Consider the following 12813-nt stretch of genomic DNA (forward strand, 5'->3'; position numbering starts at 1 on the left):
TCTAAGAACTTCAGTATTCATTCTACTGCCACCTGACCTGGTCAGCTCCAAGACTACGAGCTTGGACTGCCAGGGAAGTGTGAGGTCTAGTCCAGTGCATTGATTCTATTGATTCGAATGTACTGAAACTAGCACAGAGATGATGCTCACGAGGGATTATTTTCCTATGGCTCGGATTTTTCCCCATTTATTCTATTTATTTTGAGTCAATAGTAGTGTGTACTATTCCGGAAGTACATACCTATACAACACCAAACAGCAATTTTTAATTATCATTCTGGTGTTGGAATGGTATTTATATTGTCTTTCCCAAATCCAAGGTATTTATCCTTTATTTTCTTAGTTTTTATAACAAATACTTTCCTTTTCCCCAAATCCACAAGAATAGGCTATGAATGTAGTAATTCTTGTTTTAACTTCAATTATAATTACGTTTCTTGAGATACCAACGAATGTTGATCTTTTCTCTACGTGATGAAGTAATTATAAACAGTTTTGAAGTTCATTTGTGTTTCTATTTCTTTATATACATACGATCCTACACATCTAAATTCGTCCTGTGATTATACCTGGGGTGGGTCCCTCACTTAGGTAATAGGTAATGTTGAGTAAGTTCATTTACGAAATATTAATTATTATCCTGACTCATACCCGCTCTCGTATATAGGGCTGGACCCCTAAGTGGAATTCTCTGGTTCGAGGGGGTCCTGGTAGTGGAAGGTGAGATTCATAATTAATTAGTCCCCTGATTAGAACCCAGGAATATGGCTAAATTAGTTCCTACTTGAGACTGACGTGAATAACCTTCTCAAGTAGGGTTTACATGCTTTAATCATCACGTGTGCATTAATCTCCCCCTACATTTTGGCATCCCTGGTGGGGATCGATATTTATTTACTGAAATATTAATTCAAGTAAAAAATTCCTATGGCGAACCCAACCCATAGGTGTAGAAATAAGAAGAAATTAATTCTATTAATTCCAATTATTTCTACATACCAAGATATTTCGAAGAGAAATACTCTTGGTTCTTTATGATACAGTATTTCATTGAAGAATTTATTAATTCTCCGGAAGAAGAACTGATTAGTTCATTTGCGCAGATGAATTAAAATTCAGAGAAAACTGCGAGAAGGAAGTAATTTTCTCATGATTATTGTATCCATGTATTTTTGTTAATCCCGCCAATAGAATTGATTCTATCCAGTCAGCGATTAATTCACGAAACATGCCAAATACAACAGAGATTTGCGTAAATATTGATTAATTCAACTCACGAAAATGAAGAATGAGAATTTATTAACTTATTGATTCAATTTACCATGAAATTACCCACTCATGGAATTCATTCTCATTCTCAACAATTAATTATGGTGTTGAAAATCACTCGAGCTCGAATATAACATCTCACACCATAATATAACACCTCGTAAATATTTATTCATTCGTAAATCTCCGCATTATTTATGTAATCGTATTCGTATGCTGCAAAAAAATTTGTTATTTGCGTGTGTTTTAGCAACCCTTGGACTTCGAACCCCCTGGGGCAATTCTACCACCAAATACATCGGAGTAAATTGATTCAAATTATGTATTACACATAATTATTCACCATTCAGCAGCTTAACGTAAATATATCCACTCGATTACATATTATTTCAAATTCAATTATCAAAAAATTCGTTCATTCCAGCTTCCATTAAGCATAGGATTTTTATCACCTTTTATGAACGAAATTATCAGTCGAATTCATATCTAATTCATGCTATTTATTCTCCATGGTTTTATATTGGATGATTAGAAGACCAGTTCATCCAATTTCGACATATTAATGGTCATGATAGTTATATTTTTCATTGTTTATGAGAGGAGATATTATGGAATATGTATTGTCATTAATTCTACGAAAATATGACACAAGAAATTATAATTTTCATACACGTATTGGAATTTATTCATATGCCCATGAACGACCTTGAACTAGAAATCAAACAAGTCGTAAATGTGACGAAAGTTGCATTGGGTTTTTTCCCATTTCCATATTCTTTCCACTCTATACACGTTTAGATGAAAAATACCTAAAATCGGACCAAAAGCTGGCGCTTAGATTAGATAACGGAATTATTCACGATATAATACAATAGCCGCAAATGCCTACAAGGTCGTTATCTCACATTCACGACGCACTATATGCGATTGTTATCTCGTACCTGTCATTTATTGCTAAAAAGCTACCTACAGGCCAGTAACTGGGGAAATACGTACGTGTATTTATCAAGATTAAAATAGCAACTTATTGTTTACCCTTCGCGATTACGCGAGCACCGCTAGATAATTGAGCTATTTTTACACATATTGATTCCCTAATCAGCATCCTACGATTGAGTATAATACATTCTGTATCGCATTGAGGAGTGATTGTAGCTACCCATCCGCGAGACGTTGCGAACGGTGTATCGTTATCTACCCCTTAATAAATAACCGCGAACATTACGTACATAATCATTTGGTGCGAAAGAACCTGCAGAATCCCTTATCTATGAGATAACGATATTGGTAAAATTTTATAACGCCACCACCATCGGAAATAGCGGCTACATTTCGCGATTATCTATCCCTACTCCCGGAAACAAGTGACACACCCCTTCTTTCACGATATGAGTAGTAGGTCGATAGGTCAGCAGCCGGTGGATAGAAGTTTCATTATGTTTTTCATTCTCGACTAGTTAACTTCTAATTTTGCTACTGCTTCTTATTCATTCATTTATCATTAATACTTTGATATTGGTGCAATAATATATCGACCTGTGAAATATAGTACAGTTATTTACGTAATTACTAATTCTATTTAATTAGTTAATAATATACTGCGGAAATACTTGGAGAATTTATTCTCTATTGAGATTTATCATTTTTCCGGAATTAGCAGATTTTACACTGGTGTTTTGACTATTTTCCGTACATCGCGGTGAGTATTATTGAATTTAATCTTCGTTACCTGTCAACGTCTTCTGAACCTGGTGAATAAATACAGAATTAATTAGTCAATTTATTCGTAATTATTTATGTGGATATTTCTTTGGACTCACTTACATCTACCCTGCCAGATTGTATTTTTTCTGACAATTGTAATTTCCGGAGTGCTGTACTTATCTGAATTGATTGAACGATCCATTGGTTCAATCCTCAATTACGCCGATATTTCTGAAATATTACACGGAAATATTTATTTAATTTTATTCATTCTAATAAAATTCGAATTAATTTGGTATTTTCTTATTCGTAATAATCAGAATAATATTGACATTTAACTCCGAATCGAAAATATTACTGCATCAGAAATTTACGTAATTATTAATTCTATATTATGAGCAATGGAGACAACGACCGTAATTCCAACGGAAAACAAAGAAAAAAGTCAGCTCCTCCCAAACCATCACAGTTATTATCACGTCCGAGATGGACTCGTGAAACTGCTCGAAGAATTGCAGAATCAGACCATCCAACTCAGAGCACCGAAAAGGGAGCTACATCAAGGTTCGTTGAAGAAACCCAACGATTCTATAATGCCAAAAAGAAGACTCCTTCTGAACAATCCGTAATTATCAGTCCTACAATTACTAAGGTCAATGGCAAAAAGAAGGTTCGATATACTCTTCCAGATGGCACCATTCTAGAGCCATCCTCTTCAACTCCTCGTAAATCGATAGATCATCAACCCATTCGTGTCAATTTATCCGCCGTTCAAGAGGAAAATGACGATGAAGATGAACGTATTGAATTGGACGCAACATATCATTGGATCGATGAATTTGATGAAGTACCTGAAATTAATTTAGAAGTACCTCCTCCAGCCGTTCTGCGACGAGCACCTCCAGCACAAGATGACCAAGAAGATGAAGTTATTACTCTCGGTAATGACGGACAACCAATAGCTCGTTCCATAGGTGTTAACACTGGAGAAGAAGAAGAAGAGGAACATGGAAGAGTATATAGCTTCGAACCTTTTGATCCTGAAACTCCTTATCCGGAAATCAATGTTGACGATTTCGACATTCCTGAAGATGCAGTTTTATCATTACAACACGCTCGAGGAATTATTGATTGGGTAAAAAGAGAAAATAACGGATGGGCTTCTCGTACATCTGCAGTTAAGGATCGAATTAAAGGTCTAGAAAGTGGGATTTCTACCACTCGAGGCGATCTTAAGGATGTCTACTTAACTGTTCAAGAACAACGGTCTGCAGATTATAAAAACATGAGTAAATATTTGAACGAAGAATTAGGCAAAACTTCACGTAAATTTAATGTATTCGATAAAATGATTGCTTCTTTGAAAAAGGACGTTGTTCATATTGATCGTAAAACTGATGCGATTGAAGAGGTTACCAATGAACTTACTGATTCAGTAGATGATTTGTTCTATTACAATGCTCATGGTAAGTACAGGACAAAAATTCCCGAGTCGACGTCACGCGGAGACAATATCTCCGATGAAACACGACGTTCCGGTTCCGGTGGTTCGAATGATCGAACTAATCGCAGTCAGCAATCTGACAGTGATAGCAGCGACAACGACGATGATCAAGACGGAAATATTAATCCTTTCAATGAATCAGGCGTTTTTTCCAATAAGATTAATCGAAAGAAAAATACCAGTTCCCGAACGAAACCACGTCAACGAACTCTTCGATACGATCTTGAATTCCTGGAAGGTAAATTAAAATTAAAAGCTAAGCATTTACAGGATAACGGAATTTATTACGACGATACTAATAAATATGAAGTAATGAGTTTCATTGAGAAGTTTGAACATTTCATGCGCGATCAAAGAGCTAGCGAATCGCAGTATCGACAGTTGTTTTCGCAATTAATTCAAAGTGAAGAAGCTAAGGCTTATAAAGAACATGCTGATCCGAAATTACGTTATCTCGATTTTAGGGATGGATTTGTTCAGAAGGTATGGGATGGTGTTGAGCAAAACAATGCTCGAAATCATTTTATGAAAATGCAATTGAACGTCAAATCATCGAAGAAACCTGCTGGCGAACTATTAAAGTGGTTCAATATTCTAGCCGATTCAGATATTACCGACGCCATGTTATTAGACACGATCTATAAGAAAGTTCCTAAGGACTTGAGGTTCAAATTTTCGGAATGTCAAGAAAATCGTATTCGTTTCAAAAATAAATTACAAGTTATGCGACGTCATGAAGAATACACCAATACTAATTCTGAAAATAAAGATCAAAGTGTTCCTCCTTTTTACAAATTCTGGATGCCTCCCTATATGTCGACTCCGAATCGTGCTCCAAATAACCGTGCGATAAAAAATTTATTCAATAAAACGAAGAATAAAGGAAATGATACTCAAAAGGAAAATGCTGTCATGCCTGGACCTAGTGGTACATCGAACGCTGCTGCGGGAACACAAACCGAACAAAAAGAACGTTCAAAACACCCCTATCGACAAATGCGTAACTATTTACATTCAGTTGGAATCAATATGAATGAATTAGAAAAAGCATTAACGCATTACGGTGAACAACAAGATGAAGAAAATATAAGTTCTGATTCTGATTCCGAATCTGACGCTGAGGAAATCAATGTTTCAAAAAACTTGAAGAAACCCTCCACGACGAATGTGGAGGGGGACGAACAGTAATTAATTCCATCTCATTTAATCGACCTCCAACTCCACTCGACGACTATGAAATTATTGGTGACAGTCTTGCGTATTATATTAAACATGGTGCTGCATTATTCGATCTCGATCCACAACCTTATTTAAAGGAAATTATTTTATTAAAAGAATTGGCTCATGAAATAGAAAATGCAACATTCACCAAACCACACGTATTGATTTCATTAGGCGACTTCGAGTTAAATAATTCTTCAATAGACATGAAGTACGTTCATACCTATGTAGACAGAATTATGCGATTATTGGTCAATAAACAATTTAAAGACATACTCGTTATATTTCCTCCAGTTCGTCCCAAAGCTGACGATACTGCGACAACTTCGCACAGGCGTTGGCTTGATTTTCTCCACGTTTTCAAGGATGTTTGTCCAGCACGGAACGTTCGTTACTCATTATATCCAGCAATATTTTTTGCAGAAGAAGTGAAACTTGAAAATCTAGGAAGAAAATGTTTAGTTGCTACTGATGCTAACGATAACGTAATTCCAGATAAGAAATTATTTTACCTCGACGAAGATCAGAAAATTTATAGATTGAGAATCCAAGATCGAAATACTATTCTCAAGTTTGTCAATGATTTGTGCGAACCAACTGAACGATTGATGGATACACGTGACCCTGTTACGATTCAAGATATCTCAACTAGTGAAGATGAAGGCGCTCAATTTGCTGCTCGACCAGATGGGTCGCTGGAACATTTGACAACCAATTCATTACGATTGATTGAACAAATATTAGGCTCTCCAAATCAAGAAATAGCTTTAGAGGTAATGCAAACCCTGAACACTAGTACGGGTGCTGGTGAATCTCTCGACGATACACTGAATACATCTGATGACTTTAGTCTTGCTATTCATGATACGGTTCCACCTGAGTCAACGCATAACGACGATCCCGATAAAACTCCTACAGAATTACGTAATTTTCCGACTTTTTCCGTAGGTATGGTTAATCGCATTTCAGTAAACGAAGAAAACACTGATTCATTCAATCCTTCTAGCTTCAACAAAACTCCGATGAAAGTTTCTGAAATGAACAATAATTTAAGATCGCAGTTACTTCATGTTAGAGACGAAATAATTACTTGCGTAATACCACTACGATTAGGAAATACTAATTACCCAGCTCAACTCGATTCTGGGGCAGTTCCGAACATCATGTCCGAAGAAACAGCTCTACATTTGATCAAAAATCATTCCGATGATTTAGATTTTATTGCACTCGACGAACCGGCCGTATGCGTGCTAGCTGATTCAAAGGAAGCTGAAACTGCGAAATATATTATTGTTCCTACGTTACATTTCGGCTCTCATGCTCTTAAAATACCTTTTTATGTACTCAAAGGCTGCAATCATATTTTTCTCATCGGTACTCAGTCTATGGAATACTTAGGAATTGAGCCTCGTATCAGACAACGTAAAGCTTTGTGTCGACCATCCGCCAAAGTCCATACTGAGGTTATTGATTTTATGTCGCCGTCAGAATATGAGGGTAAGCTATTTGTTTCCGGAGCTAGAATGAAAGAAGAATATAGGTTGGTAATGAACGATATTTTACGAAGAACTAATACTGAAGATAATTATCATCGCCTACCTTACGGTATCATCGACGATGGACCAGAAATCTTTCTTGCCAAATTGGAGTCCGACTTACAAGACGCTGTCGATGATAATCGAATCACCACCGAGCAAGCTAGGAAAGCTTTCAACAAATTGAGCCAATTTCACGATGTATTCTCCAAATTCCCGGGAAAATATGTCGGTGAGAAGATTCCATTGAAGTTCACCATTCCTGAAACAGAAATAAAATATAAAGGAGCTAAGTACAATCCATCAAAAAAGTTAATGAATGATCTACGTAAAGAATTACAAGTAATGATGGCCACGAATGTCATCGAACCATCAGACTCCACGTTCATTAACCCCATCGTAGTCAACGTTAAGAAAAGCGGTGAGATACGAGTGTGCTTAAATCCTGTCGATTTAAACCCTATTTTAGCTATTAATTACAATGAAGCTGGATTATTGGATAGAATCATTACTGAAGATGCCGAATCCAAACTATTCAGCACTCTCGATTTTGTCTCAGGATTTTGGCAACTTGTATTGGATGAGAATTCTCGCCAATATTGTGCTTTTCAGGTTGATGGACGCGTGTATCAATTTATTCGTTTGCCCTATGGCTTGAAAGTATCTTCGGCTCTCTTTGTAAAAATGGTTAATGCCATAATACCTGATAAAGCGGGAATTACTAAATATGTCGATGATATTTTACTCAGATCTGCGACTTTTGAAAATATGTTGGAATTATTGGTCGAAGTACTTACGATATTACGGTTAAATAATCTACGCCTAAATGCAAAAAAGACAACTTTCTTCAAAGGAAAAACTGAACATCTGGGTTTCGATTTAAGTCATGCTAAAATTTCGAAACAATCGTGCAAAATAGATAAATTTAACGATTATATTACGAAGCACACGAAGAAAGGTAAATTTATTCTTAAAGACAAAATTCAAATACTCGAATTTATAGGTCTTACTGGCCTATATCGTAGATTTATTCCTACATACCAGCAGATAATAGCGCCATTATATGAACTAACGTGCGACAACGTACCATTTGAATGGGGACCTCGTCAAGATGCTGCTGTTGAAGAATTGAAGAAAGAATATACCAAAGATTTTGATTTAGTTCCACCGAGAGACGATATTGATCTCTATTTAGATACGTATACTTCAAGTGATGCGATGAACGCAGTATTATATCAGAATTATCAGAATAACGATGAAATAATAATGTTTACGAGTCATAGTTTCAAAAGTCATCAAAAGAAATATACGTTGATTGAAAAAGAAATGTATACTCTTGCTAAAAGTATCAAAAAGTTACAGCTATGGCTCCATGGCCGGACAATTCATGTCCGAAGCGACTTATTATCCATCGTACATAAATTTGAAACCATAGCAGAAGTCCACCGTAAAGCGGCCGGGTGGATCACTTTATTCAATTGCTACAACTTAATTTACGATTTACGAAAGAGACACAAGAAGTGGTTCGGAATGCAAGCTCCCGAACTCATTATCAACAGTGCCAATTGTTCAAATTTTATCCTTGATGAATATGATATTTCTACACGTATCAGAGCTCAGCTCTTGAAGTATTTATCACGACTTAGTCATTTCCAAAAACGAGACTCAAAATGTTTAAATATTATTCGACGTTTAAAAACCCCTGACGAAGAATTAAACTCCAGGGAATTATCGATTAAAAACAACCTCGCTAAACGATATTCCATCGATGTTACCAACGATGAAGAATTATTAATGTTCAATTATCCCGATGAGAGTAGAGTACCAGTTTTACCAGACGAAATATTTAAAGATATTATTATATTTTTACATGAAACTTACGGTCATATTGGTGCCAATAAGCTTGAACTTATTTTCCGTCGAATGTATTATTCATCGAATGCTAAATACTTTATTCGTCATATAACCAGCGAATGTTTAAACTGTAAAGCAAATAAAACTTATTCAGAACGTAAGCCATTAGAATTTGGATATACGCAAGCTCACTCACTTGGAGATGTAATTTCCGTTGATATTCTTGGTCCGATTGCAAACTATTCTAATCAGCCGCGTTATTTACTAGTATCGAAGGACGTTTTATCAGGACGAGTTTGGTTATCACCACTGAAGAATATCGTTCAAGAAACCGTAGCTACTGCTATGGAATCTGTAATCAAACAAATTACATCAGATCAACGTAAAATTCGTAAAATTATCACAGATAATGCAACTCAGTTTACTAATTCTATATGGCGAAAATTGCTGAAGAAATATAAAATTAAAATTGGACACTCCACGGCCTACAACCCCCAATCCAATTTAGTCGAACGTACTATGCGTATAATTGGTGACCGGTTACGAATTAAGATGAATAGTACTGCTGATGGAGCTTACTCGCATCATGGTTGGTCCACTTACATCAAGGATATCGAAGAGGAAATAAATAATACTCCTAACGACGTTAACGTTCCTCCTAACGAAATCTGGAGCATTTCTGAGTTCGATACTGATTTTCCTTCTGAAAGAGTTAAATTTGATGCTAAATATCATTTACGTAAATTCCGAGAAAAAAGAAAACAAGATGAATTACCTTCAATTACTAGCGAAGAGCTCTTAAATTCCAAGCTCGATTTATTAAACAACGTTTATATTTCCAGCGAAGATGTTGTATGGGTTTCGGTTGATGGAGCCTGTGCAAATAACGGTTCAGATAATGCCATCGCTGGCATTGGCATATGCTGGCATCCTGAAGGTAAACAAAACATCTCAGAAAGAATCAAGCTCGAAAATTATACGCCAACGAACAATTTAGCAGAGGCTGTTGCGCTACTTACCGCGATGAAAATAGCCATTCATAATAAAATTCTTCGATTACGAGTTATCTCTGATTCTTTGTATTTGACATCTGCCGTCAATAATACTTTCTCAAAATGGAGCGAAAATGATTGGAAGAACTCTGCAAAGAAGCCAGTTCATCATCAGAACTTGTTCAAAGAGATTATTAATTTGAAATCACAATTTGAATTATTTGAACTTACCCATGTATATGCTCGTGAAACGGACTTTAGGAATTTTACCGCTGATAGATTAGCTCGTAAAGCTGTCTATACCGTGGATCATGATTTAGCGTTGATTGATTCGCTGACTGAACACCAGGCTCTTATTCGATACATTAAAGAGAAACGCGAAGATATTTTCCAATCTAAAGAACAGAAACATAATAAGCGTTATGGAGATCCTAGGATTTATCAGCCTGGAGAACTTGTTATGATTACTAATCATAAGCAGTCTTCGGCTGATAAAGGAACTACGTATAAATTATATCCTAAGCGTTTTGGGCCATATGTTATTAAATCTCACACTGGGGCAAATTGCTATGAAGTATGCAATATTGCAGATAAAAGTGATAAGCGATTGATCAACGTTAGACAAATTACAACTTACCTGAATTTACGTCATTTAAAGCTGCTAGCAGAAGAACCTAAGCTTCGTTCTAAATGGGATAATCGATCCTTGCAGAAACGAATGAAACAATTTGCTGAGCATTGTGATTTGCTAGAGAAATTTATACAAGAACTTGAATCACAAAAACAAAAGAAAACCACATCAAAAGTCAATGATATGACTGAGGATGAGAAATTGATTCAATTTAACCGATTTCGTCGAAAATTTAGAAAAAAGGTAGATGATTATAAATCTCAGCAATTTGATGCTGTATTATCAAAAGTTATTCCAGATGAAAAATCTCGCGAAGATCTTAAACAACAGGCTAATCAGCGATATAATATGCGCAGGCGTATGGAGATAAATTACGACGAAGGAACTGACATACCCGAAGATGAACCTCGAAGGGAGAGGAAAAGGTTCAAACACGTTAATTCTATTATACTCAGTTTGCTTAACCATGATCAACGAATTGCGTTGGTGCATTCGTTATCAGAACTCCCCGATTGGTCGACAGCTTCCTCAATCTCCCTCGATTTCACCTGTTGAATATTTTCTACCTACCTTGAAAAAGTAACTTCAATTTTTGCTCATTCGATATTAATTCTTCTTCAAACGATCATCTCTAACTCGCAAATACCTCTTTACAAATATTTTACCTATTTGTTCGTTTTATTTGTTCACGATTGATCCCATTTTAGCAGCATTGTAAATATTATTTCAAATAAGAAGATTTTATTATTTCGGGAAGAGCTTATTAATTCTATTCAATATGTATGCTTTGGACAATAGCTACCCTCTACGTTATGTAAATAAAGCAGAAAACATCGTGAGAATTCGAAGATTTGATGGAGTATATCAAGACGTATTTTTACCTATTACTTGGGAAAACCTTGAAGATAAATTGGTCAACGAAGGATGTGACTATGGACCAATCATGCCTCTCGAATATCAAGAACATTTTATTTACGCTCAACAACATTTTTTCATAAGCCGTTATATTTCTCTCTCACGTTACGATGGCATGCACATTATGAGTGCTTTTCTGAACGGTTGGTGGCTGATTGGCGATGGCATTTCACACGCTATCGTACGTCAAGTTGTAAAAGAAGAAAAAAGGGTTTTGAAACTATGGGATACCTCAAAAGTTTCAGGTACAAATATTTCTGCGAAGAGATTATGCCACAACATCCAGCATCATAAAATTAAAGTACCTAAACGAATTATTCTTTCTATTGGTAGTCACGACATCTTAAAAGAGTCATTTACCAAATGTTGTTACAACACTAAAGAATTGATTGCTTTTCTGCTGGACCAGGGTGTCGAAGACATATTGATTCTTCCCAATATTAACTCCAGAATCCTTCCAGATCAATCGTTGCGTGGTAAATTCCGAAATTGGCTCAAAGGAGATCTAATTAAAATTAACCCACAAGTACTTAAGTATGCTCACGCTCTCGAAGAAATTATCGATCGAGCAGACCCTTTCTTTAAAGATGGAGCTGGAAATTACTACGCAAACCCTCTAATTTATGCAGAACTTGCGTACAGAATTGTAAAATTCACACAGTCCCTGGAAGCTTCTAACCAACTTTAATCATTTCTACCGATATTTACGTAATTATCTATTGTCCAACACTTCTACATAATGTATTAATTTTAAGAGAAGAATTTTGATTTTATTTTTTCTACTTTGTGTTATAATTACGTCCCTTCTTATTATGCGAATAAATAAAAAAAAAAAAAAAAAATAACCTATTAACGTGTACAAATTGTTTCATTTTTTCTCCTCTCAACCTTGAACAAAAATTTACCAGATTGATTTCTGTCGCATAAGAAGTTATATTTAGCGATGGAAAGTGATAGCCGTACGAGACGACAGGAGGGGAGGGGAATCAGATAAGGAACCGTCGCCTAAAAATTATACAAAAGGCAGATTCCTTATTGCATTTATTGCTTCTACGAACTGAACCTATACCATCGATGCTGACATACGATTATTCAACGTTTAGCTTTCAATGCGAATGTCTCTCTCGAATTGTGTGTGCTTTTATTTGCGTCGCCATCTTTTTCGGTAAATATTATTTGATTTTTTCT

Source organism: Planococcus citri, chromosome 3 (genome assembly GCF_950023065.1).
Source record: "Planococcus citri chromosome 3, ihPlaCitr1.1, whole genome shotgun sequence".
Classification (NCBI taxonomy): Eukaryota; Metazoa; Arthropoda; class Insecta; order Hemiptera; family Pseudococcidae; genus Planococcus; species Planococcus citri.